Here is a 12,183-nt window from a genome sequence, read left to right on the forward strand (position 1 = left end):
TTCCACTTGACCGCTAGATTGAGGGTGGTATGGGGTATGCAATTCCCAATCTATTCCCAGGTGATTACTTATTTGCTGCACAATTTTTGAAATAAAGTGTGGCCCTCTATCTGAGGATATGGTGGCTGGAACTCCAAACCTCGGTATTATTTCTTGTAACAGTGCTTTGGTTACCTTTCAGGTCTTAGCTGTTCTGGCAGGAAAGGCTTCTGGCCATCCTGAAAAGGTATCGGTTAACACCAATAGGTAACGATATCCTCCCTTCCTGGGTAGCTCTCTAAAGTCAATTTCTCATTGTTGCCCAGGTCCACAGCCCTTCCCAATTTGTCCCACTTTAGGCTTAGGAGTATTTTTGGGATTAGTTTGGAGGCAAAGGCTACACTGACGAATTCCTTGTATCACTGTGCCCTGCAATTTCCTGGCCATGATCCTTTCTTTTAAATAGTTATACAGGGCATCTATTCCCCAGTGTGTTTTCTCATGCTCCCTCTGTACTAATGCCCACAACAAATAGGAGGGTACTACAAGTTTCCCTTCTTCTGTTACAGCCCATCCCTCCTGGTTATAACTTGCCTTTTCTGCCTTAATGAGTTTCTTATCCTTTTTATTGTATTTTAGCTTATCCTCAATAGAAATTTTTCCATCTGGAATTAATGCTGCTTCAATTATCTCATCAGGTATCTCACCTTTTGCTGCTTCTTTTGCCTCTCTATCCGCCAGCATATTCCCTTCTTCCAATTCTGAGCTCACCTTCTGGTGTGCTTTGATATGCATGATGGCTACCTTCTCAGGTAATTGTACTGCCTCCAACAGTCTCAATATTTCTTGTGCATGTTTAATATCCTTCCCTTGCGAGTTTAACAGTCCTCTCTCTCTCCAAATGGCTCCGTGGGCATGCACGACTCCAAATGCATACCTTGAGTCTGTGAAGATATTAATTCTTTTTCCTTCTGCCAGCTCTAGGGCTCGAATTAAGGCTATTATCTCAGCCTTCTGTGCAGAGGTGTTCGTTGGTAATGGTTTGGACTCTATTACCTCTCTGCTTGTGGTAACTGCATACCCAGCACGTCTTTTCCCACTGATGACATAGCTGCTCCCATCAGTAAACCAGGTTTCGGCATTTTCAAGCGGGCTATCTTTCAGATCCGGGCGACTGGAGTAGGTGGCTTCAATGCTCTCCAGGCAATCATGGATCACTGGTTCTCCCATACTTCCGCTGAGGAAGGAAGCTGGGTTCACAATGTTAGTTACCACAATCTCAACATCATCCTGTTCCACCAGTATAGCTTGGTACTTCAGGAATCTCTGTGGGGAGAGCCAATGCCCCCCTTTCGCTTCCAGGACTGTAGACACTGTGTGAGACACTAGCACCGTCGTCTTCTGGCCCAGGGTGAACTTGCGTGCCTCTTGGATGTTCACTGCCACTGCTGCAACGGCTCTGAGGCACCCTGGCCACCCCTTAGCTGCCGTATCCAGCTGCTTAGAGAGGTAGGCAACTACCCTTCAATACGGGCCCAGGTTTTGTGCTAGTATCCCTAAAGCGATCCCTTGCTTCTCGTGAGAAAACAAAAAGAATGGCCTACTCACATCTGGAAGTCCCAAGGCTGGTGCTGACATGAGGGCCTTCTTTAGCTGGTCGAAGGCTCGAGCTGCTTCTTTGTTCCACTGAAGATCTCTGCTTCCTTCTGTGGTCAAGGCATACAGAGGTTTAACAAGTAATCCATAGTTATAAATCCACAGTCTGCACCATCCTGTCATGCCTGAGAAGGTTCTCAGTTCTTTCACTGTCTGAGGCTTTGGGGTCTGGTATATTGCCTCTTTGCGATCTTGCCCTAACGTTCTCTGTCCAGCACTCACTTCATAGCCCAGGTAAATTACTGTTTGCCTCACCATTTGGGCTTTCTTCTGGGACACCCAATACCCCTGTAGGCCCAAAAAGTTTAGGAGGCTTACCATCCAGTCCACACATGTTTCCTGGGTCTGGGTGGCTATTAGGAGGTCATCCACATACTGGAGCGACTGTCCTTCTCCTGGTGGAGGTTCCCAAGACTCCAAATCCTTTGCAAGCTGTTCCCCAAATATGGTGGGGGAGTTTTTGTACTTTTGAGGCAAACACACCATGTGAGCTGAGTTTTTCGTCCAGTTTTGGGGTACTCCCAGTCAAATGCAAAGATTTTCTGGCTGGCTTCATGGAGAGGGAGGCAAAAGAAAGCATCTTTCAAATCTAAAACAGTAAATCAGGTTAGTTCAGGGATTAAACGAGTTAACAATATATAAGGGTTAGCAACTACTGGATCCAAGTCTTCAGTTATCTTATTAACAGCCTTTAAGTCCTGTACTAGCTTGTATGATCTGTTAGGCTTCTTCACTGGCAAGATAGGAGTGTTAAAATCAGACTGACACTCTTTTAGTAGTCCTATCTTCAAATGTTTTCAATAATTGGACTAATCCCTTCTCTGTCTTCCTTCTTTAGGGGGTATTGTTTAACTTTTACTGGCTGCCCTCTTTCCTTAAGTTTGACCTATACTGACAGTGCATTCTTTGCCCTGCTTGGTATGTCAGAAGCCCACACCCCAGGAAACACTTGATCTAATATTTTCCTGAAATTCTCTTCTTCATTGGCAACTTCAGTTTCTTTGGTTATCATTATCAAGCTTAACAGTTCTATATATTGTTGATCTTTTTCCTCCAAAATAATTTTCCCATTCTTAAATATTATTTTTGTCTCCAGCTGCTCTAGCAGATCTCTGCCCAAAAGTGCAGATGGAGCTTTAGGCATATTAAAAAAATCAATGAATTCCACATTGTTTTCCAATTTATACTTCAATGGTTTGCAAAAAATAAGCTCTTTCAGATTGGCCAGTCGCTCCTTTTACCACAACATAGTCATTGGTTACAGGTATTAGGGCCTTATTCAGCACTGAAAATGTTGCCCCTGTGTCTATTAAGAATTCTCTCTTTTTTTTTTTTTTTTTTTTTTTTCTTTTTTTTTTTTCTTTTTTTTTTTTCAATGCTTTTTGATCTTATTCTAATTCTTAAGTTTCACTTGGTATTCTTCTGGTACAAAAATATGCTGGCCACACTCAAATTTAGGAATTTGTACTGGTTTCTTTGAGATCTCTGAAATCCCATTTTCCAGCAACTCAAATATTTTACCGCTGCGTAGGCTTATAGTTCCACTCTTAGGTACTAGCCACCTGTACCTTTATCGTTCCCACGAGCCTTGACAGACTGCACCACGAAGCACAGTCCGCTGATGACAGTAGCAGCCCCTCCTTGGGCAGGGGAACTCTTCTGAACCAGCCTCCCAATTCTTGTGCCTCCTATTCCTGGGCATATATCAAAATCAACACAAGAGAGAAAAAACAAAGAAACAAAACTAAACAAAAACTAGTTTGTTAACCTTAAAAAGGAAAAAGTTATCTGTACTTTCAGCTGTTGAGGAAAGAATTACAGTTAAAAAGCAAAAAAAGGAAAAATCAAAACAAGGCTCAAGGCATAAAAAGCAAAAAAGAATTCTTTTCAAAATAAGGCTCGAAGCATTACCTGTTGTGAAAAGAACTTATGGTTAAGAAAAGGATAAACGTCTTTTTATTAAAGCAAACAGACAAAAAGCAGAAACAGACAAACGAAAACTTTTCCAATCAGTCAGGCACAGTTTTAGGCTCGCAAAGGAAGCAGCCAAGGTGGGGGGGAGATCCCCCATGATTCTGAATACATTCTTAAAATCCCACAGACTTCGGCCGGGACACAGCACAGACCCTCCTGCAGGAAAGCGGGGGCGGGGCTGGATCCCACACTCCCCCTTCGCTCTTCTGCAGTCGCAGCCCAGGACTACAGCACTTTGAAGATATTATCACACACTCTGGCAATTGCAAACTTCCATTCGCCAAAAATCCCTCCGCGTTTTACAAAGAGCTGGGAAACATAGCCTTAGGCTGTGAGTTCAGCCTGTTGTCTGACTACCAAGGTGACACTAAGTACCCTTGATCACCGGCTATGTCAGGCATGGATTCGAAGAGATGGAAAAAAAACCTCCTTGCCTGTTTTGTTCCCTTTTCTTTTCTTTTTCTTTTTCTTTATTTTTTTTTCCTTCCTTTTTTTTTTTTTCTCTTTTTTTTTTTTTTTTTTTTTTTTTTTTTTTCTCTCTCTCTACAAACAGTAAACAGCTTATTCACTCACGGTGCTTTTCTACTGAACGACAAACTGATTGAAGTCACACTATCAGTTAAACAATCAAAGCTAGCACACAGCCTTCCCTGAAACGCCACAGCCTTCCCAAATCCCTCCACCTTCTCAGACAGAGGTATCCCTCTGCCAATCAGCGGGGGTGTTAAAATCTCTTACGTGTTCCAAAAACACTTACAGAGATTAGTAGCACATTCCAAAATTACACAAACCGAAACGACTATTTCACAAGCTTTCACAAACCGCAACACAAACGGTACAAAACTGATCCACAATCACAAAACCTCGGGATCACCAAACAGACACAGATCTGCCCGCAATACACACACACACATCCGGTGCACGGGACCACGACTCAAGATGGGACCCTTTGCATCTCAAAACTCAGATTATGCATTACCATGCATTATGCACTAGCCCCTCAGATTATGCATTACCAAGGTGCACCTTTGAACTACAAGCCGAAACCGGAGCTAGTACTGCTTTAAAACCAACAAGACCCAAGACCGGCGGCTCTGCTGCCGCCGTTGCTGCCCCTCCACTCAGGATGCAGCCACCAACTACCAGGTTCTTTACCTGGAAACAAAACAACCATCTACAATACTCCGCGGAGTTTTTCCAAAACTCATTCAGGCCTCTGCTTTGCATAAGACGTCTCTTATGACTTACAAGCTGTCTCTATTCAAAGGTTCCTGTCTTCAGTATTTGTTCTTTATTTTATCTTTTTTAAACATACCTTTTTGTCCGTAGTTCCAGCAGGCTCTGGTCTGTCTCCGGGGGTGTCAGGGGGGTCGCAGGAGCCCTCTACCCAGAAAATCCTGGGGGGCGCCCAAAAGGGTCCTAGACGCCGATGGCCCCCTCGGCGAGAGAGAGCGTCTCCTGGCTGGCTCGCCAAAATGAATTATTAAAAAAATATGAATATCGCCCTAATGCCGATATCCAAAAGACTCTCTAACAGTTTAAAGTTAGAAAGTGTATGCTTAATTACGACGCCGGGCAGCGTGCGGGATAGCTCCCAAACACACGCGCACCTACAGAAGATCACAGGGTCTTTTTATGTACAGAAGTATCGAATACCCTAAACACAAATGTGTATTCATTACTTTAGTACATCCCATTCCCCACTTCGTATGGTAATTAGCCAAAAGCTATTAAGCATGCGTGGTTTGTTCTTTGAAATGGGTCGGTGGTCTTTTTTATGGGGCAGGGTCTCAAAATGATGAAGTAAGTGAGTCTTCTTCGCTTTGACTTTTTAACCTTTTAGTGTTGTGTGACAACTGAATCCTGTTTTCCCAAAAGTATTTGATTTATTAATTCATTGTCCTTCTTGAAGCCTATTGATTAGTCAGAATACACAAACATAAGTTGACAGGCCTCATGATTTATCAGTTCCTTAAATCCGGCTTCTGCTTATCAAAAGGGAAGTCTATCTGTCTTACTATAGCAGTATCTGGTTTAACTAAAATCTTTAATTCTTCAAAATTAATGTTTCAGTGGCCGCAGGCTACAGCGCTGATGACGAGGCCGTTGCCCAGGAGGGCAGCCAGGGAGATGCCCAGGAAGAGGCAGAAGTGCAGGAGCTGCAGCTGCCGCGTGTCTGCCAATGCCAGCAGGAGGAAGTGGCTGATGGAGCGGCTGTTGGACATTTCTTCACTCTGGGCATGGTGGACTGTTGAAAGAAGACATTGAGAAGCTGTGACAGATTTCCTTGATTAAATCCTATTTTATTAGGAATTCCCTAAAAAGTATTTCTGTTGTTTTGCAGAAAATTCAGTAAAGTTTTATTTTTGAGTTCATTTTTGTGCTGCTTAGTTACTGCCACATCTTCAGCATTGCTCTCAGCCTGAACACTGGGGAGCCCAGAGGGAAAACAGAGCCTGTGACCCAGTGCAATCAGACCAGCTGGTCCTGCACAGGTACCCTTTGCTCATTACACCTCCCTCTACTTCACGGTGATTGGACTTAAACCTTTCTTGAAAAATAAAGTGGACTATCTGTAAGCTGCAATTTCAAAATTAATTTTCCTACACTTTTCTCTCCCTTTTTTTTTTTTTTTCTGTGTTGTTGTATAGGAAGGGATATCCAGGGCTTGTCTTGCTCTCTACTACCTGGAGTTCTGCCTACTGGGAGCTGTTTCTCTCCATCCAAGCCTTGTCCCTGCCAGTGCTCCCAGAGCCCAGCCCAGCCCTGGGGGCTGAGCTCTGCCCTGCACACCCCTCCCAGCCCAGGCCACTGCCCAGGGGCATCTCCCTGGCAGCAGGGCCTTAAGGGCAGCTCAGACCAACGAGATGCTGCAAGCCAAGGTGCTGCTGCTGCTGTCTGTAGGTAGAGGAGGGCGAGGAGGCACTTTCTGAGGGAGATCTGAGACAGATCTGCTGATGCCCAGGGTGACAGTGCAGGAGTCTCAGTGACACAGACAAAGCTGGCAGCCCTTTCCCTTTCCTTTAGGACAAAGCTGAGAGCAGTCCTGGCCATGCAGCACCCTTTCCACAGCAGGAGGAGTCTGCCCTGCTGGGGTCACTCCTTCCACCTCCAACTTCACCCCACGGTCCATGAGGATCTCCAGGCAGGCTGAGAGCTGCCCTTGGCAGGTGGGAGATCCCCTGGCCTGGCCAAGAGCCCTCAGGGTTGCAGCACCTGCTCTGCAAAACAGCCATATTCCTAAGGAACCAGCAGCCCATCCCGATGAACAGGGTGAGTTACACTGATGGTTGTCAGCTCCATTTCCTGCCTAGAAATCCTGAAACTGCTTCTGAATTCTGCTCCCCTCAACTCTTGGACACCGAACCTCACAGAGCTGGGAAAAAAATCCCCTGGCCACTGCCTTACAAGTGAGTTATGTCAAAGTTAGAGCTCTGTAGGAAATCTCTATCCATCCCTATCCTTTTAAAATATCTGTACGTGGGGGTGTGCATAGATGTGTCTTGTATGGAAAGGAAGGAGTGCACAAGCAACATGACTGACACCTTCACTCTGTGTTCATTCCATACCCAAGGGAACAAAGATGTTATGGAAACCCTTGTATAGATAGACCCTTCTGTCCATGGGTACAGAGACATCCCAGAGCCCCTGGCACACACAGACCCTTCTATCCATGGATACAGAGACATCCCAGAGCCCCTGGCACACAGACCCTTCTGTCCATGGATACAGACACATCCCAGAGCCCCTGGCACACACAGACCCTTCTGTCCATGGGTACAGAGACATCCCAGAGCCCCTGGCACACACAGACCCTTCTGTCCATGGATACAGACACATCCCAGAGCCCCTGGCACACACAGACCCTTCTGTCCATGGATACAGACACATCCCAGAGCCCCTGGCACACACAGACCCTTCTGTCCATGGGTACAGAGACATCCCAGAGCCCCTGGCACACACAGACCCTTCTGTCCATGGGTACAGAGACATCCCAGAGCCCCTGGCACACACAGACCCTTCTGTCCATGGGTACAGAGACATCCCAGAGCCCCTGGCACACACAGACCCTTCTGTCCCTGTAGGACGGAGCGCGGCGGGTGGGGGCGGTTGGTGGGCAGCGAGTCCCACACAGCAGGCGAGACCCGGCTCCAGCCCTGCCAGGCCCTGCCAAGGCTCAGTGCCGGCTCCTCTGGAATGGGAAAGCCCTTCAGCCTTGTCCCTGCACAGAGGGGCACTGCTGGCCTGGCAACACTCGTTGTTTTCCCCACGAGCTGCAGGAGATGAGAACACAACACTTGCAAACACTGACTGCAGGCCACAGCTCTGGCTGCTCCCCATGAACCTCAGCTCTGGCACCACTGTCTGCCCCAGGCTCCAGGGGATGCAGTGGGAGCCCGGCTGGGCTCTGCCCTGGGGCCATCCTGCAGGGACAGCTGCAAACAGGGAGCATTTGGCTGCCACAAACAGCCAAGCCAGGGGTGGAGGGCAGCTGGTCCAGCCCGGACTGCACTGCTGTGTGCTGTGCTCTGGGCTCCCCGCAGAGGGGACTGCACTGGTGTTCCAGAGGAGACAAAGAAGCTTCAGCTTCAGCCTAACTGAGGTGGGTGGGTGGGCCGGGAAGAGTGGGGTGGCTCACGGGACTTCACAGAGCTCATCCTGCTGGAAGGATGAGGAAAAGGGAGTGGGAACTCAGCAGTGAGGAGAGCTGAGGGCAAGAGAGCAGCTCTGAATGACACTAAAATGCCACCAGACCTCTGAGGCATTGCTGCCCCTCAGCCAGTGACAGGATGAGTCCCTAAGCCTGGGGCTCGGTCTTCCTCATGGTGATGGGCACCAAGGATGGCAATAGTGTGATGGAGACTGCAATCAGCTGGGCACTCACTGGGGGAAAATAGGGAGCAGTTGTGAAGGAAAATGCAGGTGGGGGACAGAATTGTTCAGAGAAGGCCTGAGCTACAGCTTGAGCAAGCTGAAAAATGTCATTTGGCGTCACCCCAGATTGATTTAATTTCAGAAGGTATTAAACAAGTTTATTTTGGGGGGTGTCATGTTTTCCCTTGGAGATGCACCCTCTGCAAACTTGAGCTGCATTGCCAAAATGCTCAAGGCAAGTCTGCTGCAGGTCACACCGTTTCTTCTTTGGCTGATCCCAGCCTGGTGCTGAGCTCCAGCAGAGCCCTGGCAGAGCCCAGAGCAGCCTCAGCATCCGCAGAGCCCAGCTGCAAGGACAGAAACCAGAAACCGCCCGTCAGCTGAAGGCTCCTGTGCCCTTGTCCCAGCCGCCCGCAGTGCCCAGGCCATGCTGGCCGTGCTCAGAGCGGGGCCCAAAGCTGCCCATCATTGCTGCCTTTGGCAGCAGAGCAGGAGGGCAGGACACGTGCCCAGCCTGCAGCCAGCCAGGCCAGATCCACCTCCCCAGCAGCTGCCCAGAGCAGGATGCTCCTGTGCTGGCTGCCATCTCCCAAAAGCTCTTACCCCACCCGTGCCAACAAGACGGGGACACACCTCACGCCATCCGCCGCGCAAAGAAAAGCTGCTCCCAAACCACATCCTCAGCCTTCTCCTTCATCCACTCCACAGCTGGTCCCAAGCACTTCCCAGTCAAGACTGGACACCACCTAGAAGGCTTCCTTTAGAAAAACAAACATCAAATTAACAAAAAGAGATTACAGACAAGAAAGGGAGAAAAGGGAAAAGGTAAAAGATCCTATTTCTGTCAGAGGTTGAGGAAGCCCCCATGCTCTGCATACTAGGGAAAAACCCACCCACCAGTGAGGGAAGCCCATGCTTTCACTCTTCCCCCCCTACACTGCCCCCCAAACTAATGGTGATCCCAAAGAAAACAAAGGGAGTGGAGCAGCCCAAGCCCTTCCTTGCCGGCAAAGCAAAGCAGCCGAGCACAGGTTCTGGAGTCCCACCTCTGCTCCCACCTTGGGGGTTGGTTTGTGTCGGGCTGGCTGCCCCAGCCCCAGCCCAGGGCATGGTGGGGGGTGGCGGCTGTTGGCAGGGCCAGGAGACGACTCCCATTTCAGAACCACCCCAGCCCGTGCCCCCAGCCCTGCCAAAAAGCAGCTTGGCAGCCCTCTGAACAATCAGTTGCATCAGCCCCAGTAAAGGGGGGAACCTTTGGTTCCCGGCCAGGCTGTGCAATGCCCAAATCTGGGAGCATCCCCCTGTGTGCGAACTCATCTGCAAATCAGCTGTGGAGCCTGGCTTTGAAGAAGGTGCCAGAATTGAAGTCCATCACCTTCAATTGCTGGTGGCCAGGTTCAGGAAGAGGTTGTCATCCTTGCTGTCATCCTCACTGTCTCCAGCAGCAGCAGCCCCACCTGGTCCAGCTTCTCCAGGGGCTCCTTCTCCTTCCCTGGGGGTGAGACCAGGCTGTCAGTGTTCTGCCCAGGGCCCCAGCTGTCAGTGAACCAGCACAAGCCAAAACAACTCTCATGGCAGCCACCAGTGGTGGGCAGAGCAGCTCAGCTCCAGCACAAGGGCTGCCTGTGCCCACCTGATGACCCCTGTGCAGTGACACAGGCAGCACAAAAAAGTCTGGTTTTCTTTCCTTCTGATTGCCAAGGCATGTGTGCAGCTGGAACTTACCAGGGCCCTGCATCAAAATGAGCCTCTGGCTCTCTCCCTTCTTCTACTCCAGATGAATATCCTGCATCCAAGGATCACCAAAAAGGTCTTCTAATGAAGGCCTTTCCATGTCATCCACGGCTAAACAGCACCTGATGAGATCCTTGCACTCTGGGAAGAGAAACCAGAAACTGCCAGTCAGTTGGAGAAGGCCCCTGGCTGCTTTGCCCCATATTCCCATGCCCAGGCCATGCTGGATGTGCTCAGAGCTGGGCCTAAACTTTCCCATCAATTCCCTGCTTTGGAGGAGAGCAGGAGAGCAGGACATGTGCCACCTCCTCAGCAGCTGCCAGAGCAGGACGCTCACGAGCCAACTGCTGTCTCCCAGCACTGGTATTCCCCCCGTGCCCAGAGATGAGGATCCACCTTGAGAGAGCCGTTGTGGCAGCGGGAGCTGGCCCCAGCTGATGTTCCAGCCGCTCCTGAAAGGGTGCTGCCCGCAGACCATCTGGTGCAGGAGCATGCCCAGGGACCAGATGGTAGCTGGCTCGCCATAGTACCAGCCAAAGTCGGTCCATTCTGGGGGGCTGTATGCTGGTGTTCCTGTGGAATACAGATGGAATTCATCAGGGGGATGCTGCTGCTCCCAGAGCCTGGCCCCAGCATCCCTGGGCATGTGGGGACTGCTCCAGTGGCACATGGTGTGACCCGCTGCCCTCCTACCAGGACCTGGGACTTGTGTGAAAAATTGCCATTGGAAAAGAAACCACTGGTGTAGGAAAAGGGCAGCAGAAGCCCTGGAAAGGCCTGACCAGAACAAGAAAAAACCCACTCAGAGCAGGAGGAAAACCATGCCTTCCTCCTCCCTGCCTGCATTGCCCAAAATAACATTATGAACACAAGACAAAGAAGGCCAGAGGAGCAGTCCAAGCCCTTTCTCACCTGCACACCAAACTGGCTGGTGCACAGGTTCTGACTCCACGCTCTCTGATAGCCCCACCCACAGGTGTTTCTGTCGGGCTGGCTGCCCCAGCCCCAGTCCTGGGCAGAGTGGCTGGCAAAGGCTGCCAGCAGGGCTGGAAGCTGGGCCCCAACCCACCCCTGCTCAAAAGCAACTCAGCTGAAGTCTCAGTGCCATGAGTGGCAGCAAAAGGGAGAATCCCCACTGCCACACCCAGGTTGGGCTGTGAGATGTTGGGCCATGAGATGTCAGCAACTGGGAGCACATCCTTGCGTGGGCTCACCTGCAAACTGCGTGTATGCCGTGTCTTGAAGGTAGGTGCCACAGCCAAAATCGATCAATTTGGCCTGCCCGGTGGCCAGGTCAACCAGGATGTTCTCTGGTTTGATGTCTCTGTGCAGGACCCCGCAGCTGGTGCAGTGCCGCACGGCCTCCAGCACCTGGCGGAACAGCTCCCGCGCCACCTCCTCGGACAGGAACCTCCGTGCCCGAATGAAATGCTGGAGGTCCTGACACCGCTGCGGGCGCTCCAGCACCATCACGATTTCACTGGGGAGCTCAAGCCAGTCCAGCAGCTGGACGACACCAGGGAAGCCAGTGGAGACCCTGTCCAGCAGCACGATCTCCAGCGGTGCGCTGGTGCCGTTGGGCTGTGGGAGGACCACGATGCCGTCAGTGGGGCTGAGGCCGTGCCAGGGGTGGGGAAGCCCTCACCCAGCCTGGGATGTTCTGCACCCTCCGCTGGCCCCACGCCCGCTCTCCCTCGAGGCGTCCTGGCGCCTTCCACCCTGCCGGGCCTCGGCTCGTCCCCGCCCGGCACGCCCTGGCTTCTCCCGCTGGCCCCCGCTCACTCACCAGCTCTCCCCAGTGCCGGACGCGGTTCCGTGGCACCCTTTTGATGGCCACCTGCAAGCCAAGGGGAGCAGCGGGCTGAGCTCGCTGCCCACGCTGCCCACGCTGCCCAGCCCCATGCTCTTCCTCCTCCGCCCTCCTCCTCCTCCTCCTGCGCCCGCCGCCAGCCCCGCCGCTCACCG

General features: G+C 50.7%; 1 long non-coding RNA gene across 1 annotated transcript; it reads right to left on the reverse strand.

Annotated features, from left to right (window-relative positions):
* Positions 1-1,081: 1,081 nt before the first annotated feature.
* Positions 1,082-2,134, reverse strand: LOC136304183 (uncharacterized). Its single transcript, XR_010724411.1, has 3 exons — positions 1,954-2,134; positions 1,588-1,682; positions 1,082-1,229 (listed from the first exon to the last, which is right to left on the reverse strand). It is a non-coding gene; the product is annotated as an uncharacterized lncRNA (long non-coding RNA).
* Between the last annotated feature and the right edge of the window lie 10,049 nt (positions 2,135-12,183).

The sequence above is a fragment of the Chamaea fasciata genome, unplaced genomic scaffold (assembly GCF_029207755.1).
Source record: "Chamaea fasciata isolate MVZ Bird 193981 ecotype frontalis unplaced genomic scaffold, bChaFas1.0.hap1 SCAF_56, whole genome shotgun sequence".
Lineage (NCBI taxonomy): Eukaryota > Metazoa > Chordata > Aves > Passeriformes > Sylviidae > Chamaea > Chamaea fasciata.